At 44.6% G+C, this 15,047-nt stretch overlaps 1 protein-coding gene and 1 long non-coding RNA gene across 5 annotated transcripts in view; one reads left to right on the plus strand and one right to left on the minus strand.

The window, feature by feature from the left end:
• EBF2 (EBF transcription factor 2) overlaps positions 1-15,047 on the minus strand; it is a 189,518-nt gene that overhangs the window by 84,165 nt on the left and 90,306 nt on the right. The gene's annotated exons all lie outside the window — the stretch shown is intronic.
• Positions 13,688-15,047, plus strand: part of LOC149914826 (uncharacterized) — a 2,685-nt gene continuing 1,325 nt past the window's right edge. The window contains exons 1-2 of the long non-coding RNA XR_016460078.1: positions 13,688-13,911; positions 14,967-15,047. The exon at positions 14,967-15,047 is cut by the window's right edge and continues 75 nt beyond it. This is a non-coding gene — a long non-coding RNA (uncharacterized LOC149914826). The remainder of the gene's footprint in view (positions 13,912-14,966) is intronic.

Here is a 15,047-nt window from a genome sequence, read left to right on the forward strand (position 1 = left end):
AGCTCAGACTACCACTCTTAAATGGCTCTAGGAGAGGTGCAGTGCAGGTGAATTGCCCTCACCTGTGCTCGCAGGGCTGGCTCACTGCTCGCCTCAGGTGATCAATCAGAGGTTCAGGCCGTCATTCAGCAGTTCCCATACAAGGGCAGACTTGACTTCCCAAGAAAGATGAATTCCAATTATAGAGGTAAAAATCATTCTAAGCCCCCAAGAAATAAACCGAGCTAGAAAGGGTTCTTGCCCTCGCAGCCCTCCATCCCCAATTTGGACGGACTGTCTCATTAGATTCTGCTGAAACCTCTCAGCTAGGCTGGCTCATATATGAGTATAAATCCCATTTATCCCCTGCCTCGAGGGAAACCAGGTTCCTTTGGATAAGCAGGGTTAGAAGAGATGGGAATTGCAAGGCTCCCAGCACAGAAAAGGCCGTGGTCCAGGTCTCCACCCCTGAGGCCCAGTATAGAGAAGACCAAAAGGCTCTGCTGACTAGCCAGATTTTTAAGGGACTCTGCTCTAAGGAGGAAAAGAATTTGTGGGCACACAGACTTGCACGCACACAGCGATCCCAAGGTTACAGCTAAAAATCCGTTAACCCCCTTGCTTCCAATTTTAGTGAAACACCGAGGAAAATCAGATGACACTTGGTCCTGCTGTAAGCTGTTTATTCCCAAAGTGGGCACAAGAGATGCTGTAGGCAGACAAATATATTGGCTCACCTCAAGGCTACCTCTAGTGACCTCTCATCATTCTCAGACCACCAGCAATACCTTACTTACTTCTATGGCAACTCCTACTGCCTTTATGCACTCAGATGGATGGCTCTACACACAGTTTCTGAGCTTGCTCAGTTTTTCTTTTTGTAAAGAAACACTGGAGAATGGTTTATGCAGTTGAAAGCATCAGGTTATTAGCACATCTGTGGGGGAATTGTTCTCTCAACACCAGAAGGAAAAAGCTCACCAAATTCATCACCATCACTTCTCCTGTCATTTCCCAGCCCAGAAGCTGAAATTTTTATCCCACGTCCAGCGTTTACATCCGAGTCCCATATAACATTATGCCTTGATGCAACCCCCCACCTCAGGGGAAAAAAGCACTTTATGGCACCCGTCAGCATTCATAGCTCACAAACAGCCCTGTGCACCCACCTGCATCGCAGCTATTTGTGCACAAGTGATCCAAATCCAGTGTCCCACGTGTCACTCACACAGCCTAGAGGTGGGATAAGGCATATTTTGGATGCCTCAACTCATCCTGCTTACAACATGAAACCACTCACCCCATCCCTTAATTTATAAAGAAATGTTTAAATACCAGAGGTCAGAGCTTTAATGAGACACTTTGTCACAGAGCCCCTTCTCAGACCTCCAGCCACAAATCCATAGCCTGGCACCTAATCAAAAGGACTCTCATCTACTCATAACCTCATCATCTACCAACGTAGAGCATTGGAGCAATGGTATTCACCCAAAGATTGTGGAGAGCTTTTCTTATCATTTGTTTTGCTTGTGATCAGAGCCCCATTTTAAGACCAACATTTACGAAAACTCATCTTGCCGTGGACAATTCATAACTGCCCTGTTTTCTTCTCTCTTGCTTGTAACACTTCCCATGTTGCATTTTCAGACTGTCATTAAATGTCCTTTTTATTGCTCCCTCATTGTAAGTACCTGAGTATTAACCAGGGCTTTGAGATTTACAGCCTATTTTAAACTCAGATAACGATGTTTAATTTGTTATTGGCTGTGTAAAGGTTAACAAAGAAATAACTCAAACTATTAGCAAAGGAATAACGCATTACGACGGGGCAATTAAGAGCTATATCTGGCACTGCATGAGAAGATTGATCTCATTTCAAATGGAGCCTGATGATCTGGATTCACACCCCATGAAGCATGAGGGTGGCCTGGAAGCTCATCCCTTACCTCCTTTATGTATCACCAAGCTGGGTTTCAGCAAGGATCTCACCTGAGTAAAATGCTGTCAGCCAAATGCTTCCAACTCCACCTGTATGGTTGGAAATAAGTTCCTGCCTGGTGCAGTTCAGACTGCTTGCTTCCTTTTTTGAGGCTCACCTCTCCCAAAGCACAGCTGGGAGAGTGCAATAAGCAGCACTAACCTGGGCTGCCTGCCTGTGAAAGCTGCCTTGCTTGGCTGAAACACATCTTCAGCAGCACAGCGAGCTCAGCCTTCACCCACAACAGAGCAAGACACAGGCATGCATCTCACACCACCACCTCCACAGTGACAAAGAGGCACCATCTGAAATTAATGTACCAGAAACCAACACAAATCAAAGGCCTAAGTGAGAAGACTTAAGCTGATTTTATAGTACTGCTGCCACTGTACTCTAAGGTCTTGCTTTTAAACATCACGGTTGTGGGCCTCTGCTCATCATGTGGTGTTTTGTTTTGGTTGCTGCGAAGGTTTTGGTGGCAGTGGTGTTTATTGCATTCGAAGTTGTTGCACGCTTACAATTGTTCTCATGTAGTTAAATCCCTTTTTTGCCTCATTCAGGCTGTTGGGCAATCACCGGAAACAATTTTTGGAAGAGTTGAGGAGAAGTTATTGGATGTGGCCCAATGCTTTTGGAAAAACAGAGAAGAAAATATGCAAAATTCATGGAAGAAAGACAAGCAGATGCTGCTTGAAAAGATGGTTTTATTCTTGTGTCAACAAATTAGTACTTGAGCAGCCAAAAAGCCCACACAGAGGTAACATAAGCAAATGTGTCCTTAAGACATTCAAGAGAAAACACAAACACTCCCTGTAGGATCTACACTAGAAGGCACACCATTAAGACTCTACTTAGCAATGCACTTGAGACCAATTCCTATAAACTTTGGACCAATGCAGTGGGAAGGCCGGGTATAAAGCAAAGCCAGGCTTGAACTTCTGCAGCTGATCTATATTTTTGAACAAATCCATGCATTTAGAAGAAATTCCAAGCCACCTTCCACGGGGCTGAAACAACTTTGGCTTGAAGAACACTGACTTCACTTATTTCAATACTTATTCAACATTGCAGTCAAGAGCTAATTCATTTAGTCTTCCTCACAACTGTCTGGGATGGGAATGGACCTCCAGGTGATATAAAATGGAAAGCAGCCTCCACAGTTCTATTTCCACCAAACACAGGTCTAACATTCTTTTTTAAAATCCCTGTATTCATTTTATTTTCCTACCTGCGAGCCCCATCTCTGTATCTTCTCTGACACCTCTGCCCAAATTTTACATTTCTTGGCTTGAGATTTTCACAAACATCCGGGTTGGATGCTTTTCCTGTATGATTTTAATATCAGTTCCATGCAATCCTATTAAGCACTACAGAACCTTCCCATCCTACGCTCCCAACAACTTTCTTGCTTTTTTTCCCCCCCTCTCCTCCTAACTCTTACCACATGTTGTAAAGGCCAGGCATGAATCAGACAAAGCTCCTTAAGCAGCAGGGAAGGGAGGGAGGAGGTAATCAGAGTTCCTTTATCAGCTAAAAGAGGGGCAATTCCAGTGCTACATCTCATAGCAGCAGAGAATGGCAGTGATACAGCTACACCCATTAAATAAAAGTCCTGCCAAGAGGCTGAAAATTGAGGGCCGACAAGAAGCTCATAAAAGCAGTCCAAAAAAAATGGAGAACTTGCTCATTTATTGGCCAGTAAATTTCTAGTGGGTCATATCCTAAATGACAAACAGCTGATGGGTTTAGATGCAGGGGGTCCTGGATGCTCTCAAATCAGCGCCATGCATGGTGAGGACAAGGTGGTCTTACAAACCACGTAACACTCCTATACTGAAACATGGCTCAAGGCCATGGAGTGGTTTCTATCTGCTCCCTCCCATCACATTTATTGTTTTGTTTGCTCAACTTGGTCCTGCATTCTGTTGTGCAGAGGACACCTTTCAGCAGCAGTGCCAAATAACAAAGGCTTGGGTCATGAGCATTGGCACATCCAACAGGATATTTGGCCTTTCAAATCCTACCTTGCCCTGGGTGATGGGCTCTCCTAGAAAGTCCTGCAGTGAATGACTACAGAGCTACTGATCAGTATCAGAACTCACCAAGCATTTGGTTCTGCCCTTCCTGAAACAAAGGTCTCTATTCTCAATATTGCACACGTACAAAATACTTGAAAACAGATAATCTCATGTATTCTGCAATTCCAACTGGGAAGGACTGCCAAAAGCCAACTACACCTCAAATAACACTATTTCATCCTGTCTTTTTCTGAGGTCTTTACATTTGATTTAGTATCTTGCTTTGCTACAAGTATGATAGAGCATGTTCCTACTTCACAGTATGCGTTATTTTCTTATTCTTTTACGTTACTTTTCCTATTTATTTTTACACCGTTCCCCCTTGGATGAAACCCACAGCCCATTATGCAACAGGCATCTATCAAAAGCTTCAGGCTGGAGAGGATTTTTGTCCCACTCATTTCTCCCCCACGTAAACATATTTCAACTCTCAGAAACACTTTCCAGCTATGCCTTCATATATTTCTGTATATTCCACATATAAAGTTATTGGCCCCTAATTTCAACCAACATCTAGCCCATTTCAAGTCAGCACCGCTGGGGTCAATGGCCAGCTCAGGTCCACAGTTTAAGTGCAAGTGATGATTTTTGGATTATGAAATGTAATTCAGGTGATATTAGTTACCACAGTGGTCAGAAAATCCCCAGGAAATAGAATCATCTGGATGGATTTCCTGCAGAGCCAGCTCGAATATCGCTGCAACACATTTGCAAGCGCTGATGGATCCAGGAGGACTTACTGACTTAGCTGTGTACCACACAGAAGACACAGAGCGGGCTCAGGTCCAAATGCTGGACTGTCACATCCTGCCAGCCCTGTATCCAAGGCAGTACGTCCTTTCTGATCTGGAAATTATGATGCAGAAGTACACGAAGCTCTGCCTGGAACCAATGCAGGCGTGTAAGCAATGCGTTTAACGCCGCTTCCAGCTCCCTGCAGTCCTTGGCCCAGCAGGGCTTCTGAGCTCTGCGCTAACGGAACAGCTTACGAGCAATCCAGATAACCTCCCTCCCACATCCGAGAAAGAACCACAGACAGCGCTGTATTAAAAAGACAAACTGCCAATCCCTTGATTAAAGGAGAACACAAAACATGACACTGAAACGCATCCAGCAGCAGGAGCTGCCCCAACAGCTGGCTCTGCTGTGTACCACGTTCCTCCCCAAGGCTGCAAGCTGCACAAAAAGAGCACAAAAAAGGGTTTTTTTTTTTTGCTGCTTCTAGGACATCGGTGTTTAAAAAATATATATCTATCTATTGATGAACTACTTTGTCATTGTTAACAGCATTGCTGACAAACTCACAGCAGGCCCACTGAGAGGAAGACAGCAGCACGTCTACTGAATGCCTCTTGTAGCTGAGACATGTGCTCTGAATTAGGCAAGGTGTGTAAATTATGACAGCCAGAGCTCTTCAGAGAGTGCCCAGGTCTGAAGGAGCCCAGCAGACTTTTGTTGTTGCTGCTGCATTTCCCCCTAGTCCTTCTCTCAAAAGAAATCTCGGCTCCTTGGAGAGAGCATTAACTGGCTCCAGCTCCTCAAGTGTCATTTGACAGAAATAAAATTGAAACGCTAAAAAGAAACTCCGGTTTCCTTTCTTTCTTGCATTCATTATTTTATTCTCTTTAACTACAGAGAACCTCAGAGGAGAAACAACAACGGCTCTGGGCTGGGGGAGGAGAAAGGATGAGATAGGCAACCGAAATGCAAGGTTTCCTTGATAGAAAATCACGTTTGAGAGCAGCAGCCTGGGAAGAGCTCACCTGCAACACCAGGTGGATCCAGGGATGCCCCTACAGCACAGCATCACTCAATGTCAATCACCACATCACTGCAAGGACGTTGGGTTACTAAAAACATAACAGTGGAAGACACCTGGAAAGGATTTGGGTTCCTCTCCTGCCATCATGCCTGAGTGCACTCAGAACAGTGGTATTTGCAGAGATGTGCCAGTCCTCAGGAGCAGGAGGAGTAAGACACAAAGCTGCAGGCTGGTTGTTTACCCACGTAAAACAACCTAGAGGAAGAAGCACAGCATTCTGCTGACAACACACAGCAAACAGATGGGGTAAATGGAAGCAGGCTGATTGTTCTAAGAAAGGCAGATTGGTCTGAGCGAACCCTCAGACGTCAGCTGTGTTGATCCATTTCAGCCCTTGGGCCACACATAGCTGTCAAAATAAAGACTGGCAGCCTGGAGAAGGAGCCCAGGCTGTAACACAGCAGTGAAGAACCAGGGTTAAACCCAAACTTCTTGTCACAAGGACCTTCAGGTTGGGACATTCCTCGAATGCCCAGCACGTTCTCTTGTTCTACTCTTTACATTCCAAAGGCACAGATCAAAGCCTGAATGGCAGATGAACGTTGGCACTCTGATGCTGGCCACTTTACACATTCAAAAGCAAAACCCATTAACCTAATTCAAAGGTGGTAAATAAAAAGGTTCTTAATTAAGATGTCCTGAAAGCAGAGCCAGCCACTCGTGAAAGGAAAAAAATACACTTTTCAGATTTATTTTTTAAAGCTATGAAAGATGCTAATTAAATTCACTGGAGAAACACTGTTAATCAATCCCACCTCATCTCCCACAGTTTTGTCTTCTTTTTGTCTGTGGATCTCAAGACCTTTTCAGATACTCTACCCTAAAAAAAAGATCTGAAACTGTTATCACAGTTATCTCCATTATTAGTTATGCTCCTTCCAGGAAATATTTTGACCTCAAGTCCTGTAATACAAATGCTCATCATCATCTAAGCATTTCTTGGCAGGGAAAAAAGTGTTGTGATTTTTTTTCCTTCCAATAATTGAAAATACACTTTCCAGTCTCAAGAGCTTCTCGTTGAGAAAGGAAACTTGCATAAAGAGTCTAAAAATTAATGCTTGCAAACAAACAAACAACAAAAAAAGAAAGCAGCAACCAACTTTCCAATCATTGCTAATTACTATAATTATAATGCATTTGAAGTTTGCCCCACAACAGCCCAACTAGAGGGATATTATTTCTTGAAAAAGATTTAATGAAAGATTTAATGAAAGATTTAACAAAACAAAACATCATTTCCTCCTTCTGTTGAGCTAGACCTCGTGTTTTTTGGCTCTGGAAATATTTGTGCCTCTGTTCCTTTCAGTGTGGCAGTGTGTGGGAGGACCGGGGGGGTTTTGTGTGCAGCGCTATAATCACGGTCATTCAGTCCCATTCTGCTGCGATGCTCAGAAATGTCCTCATTTTGAAATAATTAGTCCTTTATTGCAGGGAAAATTAACCAAATGAAACTTTATCAGCTGTTTAATTAATACTCAGCTTGCCAGTGCTTTTTGCCAGAGAGCACTGTGTTGGATTTGTTCATCCCTTTGCTACCGTGAGCAGCGAGCTCCAAGAGCCAGCTCGTGTCCAGCGAGGTACATCAGCTCACACTGAGATGTCCTTAGAGGAGGAGAGAAGGAGATGCTGTGTAGCTGAGAGGCTAACACTCATCAGTCGAGGTTGCTGGCATCAACCCCACCGATTCACCTGCTGAAGGAGTCCCCCCCCTGCAGTCAGCCCTCGGGCATCACCTGAGTCACAGGGACCTGGAGATCTCCCCAGACCAGTGACTCAGACACAGAGCACTCCTTCCAATATGGCATCATCTTATTTACAACCTTCTCTGTTCCAGGCTTGAATACATCAGGTACACCCACCTGGGAACTCTGAGTCACTCCTCCTTTGGGATGGAACAACAGAGCGCTGCGGTCTGACAGCAGAGAGGTGTGAACCAGCCCTGATGCACATCCCAGGCACAGTCAGATTTGGGGGATGACTTCTTACAGCAGGAGGTCACAGTGCATTCACATCCTTCCTTCTGAAATCATATCCTGCCTTCCCTGACACAACAGATGGGCTATGGCATTCCTACCTGCTCACCAGCACAGTTTGCAAGCCCCCAGTAACATCCCCCAGAACATTGCCAGTGGCTTCCTATGCTCACTGCAGCTTTAAGCCCTGGGACTTAAAGCCATTGTGGTCTATCAACCTCAGCTGTCCCATGAAACAAGATCGAGTTTTTCATATGTTCAAATTGCAATTAAAAAAAAAAATAATAACACTTTCATATTGTTTTTATTTCACATCTTTCTTCCTCTTTGTTAACTGAGTGCTTCCAATGGAACACAATCAACCTTGGCTACTGCAACTGAAATAAAGACCTGAGACATTAAATAACTGGGTAAGATTAGAAGAGGAAGCTGCATGAGATATGAAGATGACAGCAGAACTCTTCCTGGCTTCTCCTCTTCCAGTTATTCCAAAACTTCCCCTGCTAAACAGTGACCAGGACTCCCATCTCTTCAGAGAGCACAGCCACATCCTACAGAATGAGTCTTATTAACAGCCAGACTTAACATTTACCTACTGAATCTATCGGCACTGCAGCCACCTTAGTGCTAAGAGGGAAAACACAGAAACTGACACCAGAAATGCTGCAATGCCAAGCAACTGGTCAAGTGGGCTTGTGCAGGAGGAGGCCAAGCTGCAGCTTCACAGGGGGAGCTGAAAAGAGCTCAGCTCAGCACTTCTTGCTGGCACTGGTTCATGAATCACAAGAAGGCTGCTGAGAACCAGCACTGAATATTATTGGCATTACACAGCCGGGAGGAAGGGAGAGGGGGGTAGAGGGAGGCTTAGAAAGAGAAGTGGGAATGAGAGCCCATTCAACAGATGGGTTATCCGTGCAAAGGGCAGAAAAGTCATCAGGCAGGGATTCCTCAATGCAAGTGGTCAAAATCGGGGCCAAGAGACAGAACTTGGCAATCCAAAGTCCCTACAAAGAGAGCCCCAAAAAGCAGCACAGCACGTGGGTGACAAAGGATGACGCCAGGCTCTGGGAAAACTCAGGCACCATCCAACTCACCAGGCTGCTACAGAAGGTGAAGGGAAATGCAATATCACTATTGTCTAGCCATAACTCCATAACTCCATAAACACAACCCGACTTCACAAATTCTTGAAGGAAGGGGGGGGGGGGGGGAAGCAAGTGCCTGCTGTTATTGGTCTAATGAGCTAACTCTGAAATATGAGCTAAAGACAGCTCCCTAGCGGCTGCTGACTACTCCACGAACTGAGAGGAAACCTCCTTCAGAGTCCATCAGTGCAAAGCGTTGCTGACAGCTTGGGACTACACAACACACAGATTTATTTCACAGACAGGAATTTAGCACCCCGAGCTGGCCTCCTGCTTAGCAGAGAAGGTGTTAAAATCCAACCACGTAGAGCCTCCCCCCATTTTCTTCCCTGACCCCCCCCCCCCCCCAAACAAAGCATGCATTGGGTCACCTGCTCCAGGCTGCAGAACAGCACCAGGTTTCCCCCTTTTCCACGCAGTCCCTCCCCCCCCCCAAAAAAAAAAAAACATAATTACACAGCAGCAACCCAGAAAGGAAAGCAGCAGCCAAACAGCTGCTCCCGGTGCCAACCAAGTTCAGCTGCAGAGCCTCCAAAACTCCCAAATATTTTGCGTGGCCTTTCCTCTTACAAATTAATTTGCTTCCAGACGGCAGCCAGCTCCTTCTGTACCTGACGGCTCCGAATGGCTGAACTCGTCCAAAAAGATTTAAAAGGAGGAGAAACAGAGACGCTGTACGTGCTGCTGGTATTACTGAACCAGAGGGATTTCTTCCTTCTTTAAACTCTGCTTTCAACTTTTAAAATAAGCTATTTTTATTACCCTTCCCTCCCTCCCCAAATTTGCTTTTTATACATCAGAAAAGGATCAGCAGTTCCCCCATCGTTTCAGTTTAGTAACATTAATAAATGGGGGCTTGAAAAACAAAATCAGGTCAAACTGATGACTGGAGGCTCTCAGACACATTTATGCATTCACATGGAGAAATTTCATTGCTATAAACGCAGCTGTGCTCACTCTGATAGATCCCCAAAAACTCAAGCACTCTTTACACAGCTGGCAGCATAGCTGTTGCTGGTTAGACATAGAAACTGTGCCCCCTCACACACCATGCTCCTGTTTTTAGGTAACAAAAAGCCCTTACTAGTGGCTATTGCTTGATTGGGAAAAAGGGAAGGAATAATTCAGGTTATATTTCTCAATCAGCCTGCTGGCTTGCACACAAAGCACTGAAGCAATTACAGCGGCTAGTACAGTAGAGGAGAGATTTAGCAAACATCATTAATGTTATTATTCACTTCCTTAATTCATTTCTTCCTCCTTCCATCCCCTGGTGTCCATCACACTGTGGACACAACGCGTCCCTCCGCTGGCAAATGCAGCTGCTGTTCATGTTGGACCCCGCCTGCGGGAAGCAAGGCACCAAGTTACAGCAGGGGGGTGTATTAATGAAACACAGCAAGAGATCCCCAAGCAGGGCCACACTGGGTGACCAAATGGAGATAGAAAGCCCTAACTTCCACAGTTCCATAATTCCATTGACAGATCAGCCACAAAGTTGAGGATTCAGAGAGAAAAATCCCATAAGCGCAGCTGAGCACCGACGTTTCAATTCTCTCTGGGCACCGACAAAAGATTACTTACACTGACTTCCTGCTCTCTTCTGGAAAGAACTCAGTGCTGTGGTGTATCTTTAGACTGGGTGATGATTTGGCTCTAAGTCCTTAAACTCAAAAGCAACAGGTTAGAAAGGGCACTGCTGCCATAAGACCCTCAGAGCTGCTGCTCTCAGTAACCTGAAGGCACTTCTGCAGCTATTTCCAAGTTAACTGCTAGATTGGATTCCAATTCCCATTTTAAATTCTTAGGCAACACTGAAAATCTCAGTCTAAATACTGGGAACATCTCCTGCCAGCCCAGCACAACCATGCTCTGTGTTAACCGGACTGCTCAGCAGCAATGAGGTGTATTTGCATTCCAAGGTGAAATCTGTTAAGGGGGAAAGATGAAGCGTGAGATTTTGGTGCAGACAAGGAGATCAGATAATGACATCACCCCGCACAATGCAGGATCTGGTTACCATTTTAAAGGCAGCTATTTGTTTCTTCTCTCCTCCACCCACTTGCAAGTAGACGAGGCTCTCGATATCACTGCGATGTAAGGAGCTGCACACCAGGGGTAAAGCTGCTGGGTGTTCAAGGTTTAGCTTAGATAAGCACCCAGCTGAAGCCTGTGATAGGAAATCTCCTCGATGTAGACTGTCTGCCCATTTCAATTGGATCTATACAGACTGTCCTTTCCCGTTTCTCAAAGCACATTTCCAGTCATTCAGCTGCAGTGCTTCATTCGCTAAGTGGCTTCTTGTGATCAAAGAGCTCCGTCTGAGCACCAGGTCACCGGCGCAGACAAAAGCTCAAAACCAAACTCAACCACAGAGTTCAGAGGGACAAACAGCAGTGCTTTGCTACCTCGATGTTCAGACCAGATCCTGCTCACAGACTGAGAGCAATGAACTGAGGCAATCAGCAAACGCTGGTTCCACTGCACCAGCAGAGGGAGTGAATCCCAGCATCGACGCCTTCTGCTCTGCCTTCTTTTTACCCTTCCCTTCCGCCCCATGGAACAACCGGATTCCTCCTCTCCCCTATCGAACCCTAACAAAGACAAATCTGGAGATGCAACCAAAGCTTAGCACAGACTTCAGGGGAGGGGAGATGTTCAGCTTTCCCCCTTCCTGTTGTCTCCTGTCACCAGACCATTAAAACACCACTGCTGTGTTTTGAGTTCCACCATTCAGCTCTCTGCTGCATCCTTCCCCCAGTACCAGGATACTCCAATCTGAGAGCCTTATTTTCTCCTTATAGTTACTTGTTCCACCAGTAATGTACACTTTTCCTTCTTATCTGTGGCTTAAGAAACATTTCAAACAGAAATTCCTTAGTGCATTATTCTTCTGACTCCCTGTTGCCTTCTTCAGTCCTATTTCCAAAACAGAAGATGGAAAACATCAAGAACAGCCCACAGTGTAAGTCAAAAAGAGGCTGTATATTTGGACTTTTCAGTCCAAATGAAGTGTTTCTCAGATTTAAGGTTCTCTACAATAGGATTTAGGTTTGTGTCTTTTGCACGCACCCAATGACCTGCACTATCCAAGGAAAGCAAACACCCTCAGTCTCCTTTGAAAAGGAAACAATACATATGAATGTACACATATGTACAGGTACATATACATACACAGGCACACAGAAGTAATTCAAAACACTTCCACTGCTCTTTCTTTAAGCACTCCCATGGAAAGCCTCTTAGTGGCGTAGACATTTCTTTAGCAATAGCTCATAGAAACTCATTCATAAGGATTTAATATCATGAAGAAACTGCAAGAGATAGAACCTTAAACATTGGAGAAAGACATCAAGACATTGGAGAAAGCAGCCAATGCTGAGACCCCCCAAAAAACGAAATGTTATGCTCAGTTTCTCCTGTCTGTTGGTCTTATTACTGGTCTTGTTTTCTTATTCCAGATCTTACCATTCCCATTCACTGGCCTTGCCTCCCCAGGTTCCCAGTACGCCCTCCCCTTGCTGTCTGAAGAGCACCAGTAAGGTCTACTGCAGAAAGGCCCAGAACAACCAAATTAGGAACAATTAATCAGATACATTTTTCTTTCCTTTTTAAGCCACCCTTTCACTGCGCCCAGCAAGACGCGATCTTCCTACAGTCACTTCTCTTTGCCAAGGGCAATGCTGCCTCTTGATAATACAGCCCTTGTGTGCACCTACGGAATTAAGAGAGATGCAGGGGAATTGGGGAGTTGGAGGGAGGTGGTTTCAAACCAAAAACGAAGCACCGTGCAGAGCAGGGAGGGCTGAGATCAGATAAAACTTCTCCTCTCTGATCCATATGATAGATCTCGCCTCCCAGTTTCCCACATACACATAAAGTCTCCCTTATGTCAGCACTGTATATCAATGGGAAAAAGAAAAGCAGCAGCAGTAGCAGCCACCTCATTTACTATTGGCAGCACATACGGATTAGCAAGGTCCACTGTGCTGGACACCATATATGTTGGCTGCAAGATGGCTTTTGACCCCGAGAGCCTCAAATCTCAACCAAGCAGGGCAGAACAGCAAGACCTTCCTTGTGTGAAGTTGAAATTGAAAGGCGTTACGAATAGTCATTTCACTTCCATCATCTTTAGCAATTAAGCTGAGTGTTCGGTGTGGTCAGGCCGCCCTTTAATTTTGATTTGTTTGTTCCCCGTCCACACGTTAACACCAAAAGTTGATTTTAAAAATTAAAATGATTGTTACAATTTGCTTAGCTTAATATAGAGTAAGACCGAGGTCCCCTCATGAACACTGCTGCAAGTGGCAACACAGCCTGACCCTTACTTATAATCCCCTGTAAATTCACCCAAAAAGTCATGAACTACATAATATTAGTTCTTACAGACTGACATATTTCCCTGATCTTTCATGAGCCACATGGGGAAACAGTTTTCGCCTGATCTGAATGAAGAAGAAAAACAGTGATCCTAATCAACCGTTTACCCTTAGTGGCTTCCCTAAACAAATCTGGGAAAGAGCTTAAAGGCTTGGGAATATCCTCGACCCTGCTTGATGCACTGTAATAACCCTACCTAATTATACTGATATAAAAACTAATTGGAAAGATAGCAAATGTCAGGGTAAGATGCAAATTGTAGGGTGTTAATTGCTGAACAGGTGCTGGGATAGAATTAAATGAGCATCTTGATTAGGAGAGTGGAAAAAACAAATGTGGACCCCGAAATCAAGTTGGCCACGTGAATTATTTAGCAGCCTCCTCGTACCAGCAAAAGGTCATGTTGACGTGACCTCTGCTTTGTGATGGGTGGGCTGACAAAACAATAGTGAACTCCAGGAGAAAACACGGCTTAGGAAAGAGATGAGACCCTACAACATAGGAAATTTTCAATGGGACGAGGGAGGAGCTTCTTTTATTGGTGGACTTCTTGGTGGGTGACGCTAGTGGGAAGTTGTCCATAAGGATGACAGCAATGATCCAGAGCCACTATTTCTAATGCTACAGGAGGCCCCAGCGTGGGCGCAACCGAAAAAAGACTGAAAGCCGGGTTTTGTGTTTGTACAGCACTTAACAGGATTCTCCTCCACAACCAGAAGTTCCTCAGTGACACTGCTAAGCAGTAAATTATTGCTCACAGAGGTCCTCAAAAGCCATCTCATGTTTCAGCTGCCACCCAATGACCAGCAAACAGATGTGATCAAATAACGCCAATTAGTACCAGCAGTCCAGAAATATGAGATCCTATCATTAGTGGTTACAGTTGGGGCATAGAAAGAGAACCATTTTCATGAAACACTTAAAGCAGCTTCAGTTTTCTCAAATTTTAATCTAAGGCTGTATTTTTGGGGTGAAAAAACAATTATCAGAATTTTGCTACAGCATGCTGGGGCAGAAGAAGGTTTTAATAGAGAAAATCTTTTCTTCTTCTAAAAAAGGGTTTCAACACATGATAGAACCTACTAAAGTGTTTTTGGGAAAAATAGTGAAAGCCAATTAAAAAAAAGAAATGGAAGATATTTCAGGGGTTATTTAGCTAGTTCTGTCAGCTCCTTCTCAATATGTCACATTTGTTCAAACAACAGAGCAGCAGGGAGAAAAGGGACTTCTTCCATCAAGCTCACATAATAAATACATTTATCTCAATGGACAACAGCAACAACTGTGTTGTTTTAGGAGCAGTTTGAGACCCACTCTGCAGCCAGACTCCAGTCCATTATGCACTGTATAAAATCAAAGCACAAGAAGCCCTGCATTGCAGAGCATCCAATCTAAACAGAGAAGATGGAGCAGGAACGACTGAAATGCAAGAAAATGGGCCAACTGACCAGGCAAGCTTAAAGCATTCGCAGCCTGAAAGGGAGCTGAAAATCAATGTAAACAAGAGCCCAGTTTAAATCTTTTAATACTTCCAAACCACAAAAAAAGTCATAGCATAAGATCTGGATCTCGGGTTTTGCCACATATTAGCATTTTCTCTCCCTTTAGGAAGCACATTCCCAAATGCTGATGTAACACACAACTCATCTCCAGACTTGTTCTTCACCAACACATCTCTACTGTTAGCCC

The sequence above is a fragment of the Phasianus colchicus genome, chromosome 27 (genome assembly GCF_987193195.1).
Source record: "Phasianus colchicus chromosome 27, bPhaCol1.hap1.1, whole genome shotgun sequence".
Taxonomy (NCBI): domain Eukaryota; kingdom Metazoa; phylum Chordata; class Aves; order Galliformes; family Phasianidae; genus Phasianus; species Phasianus colchicus.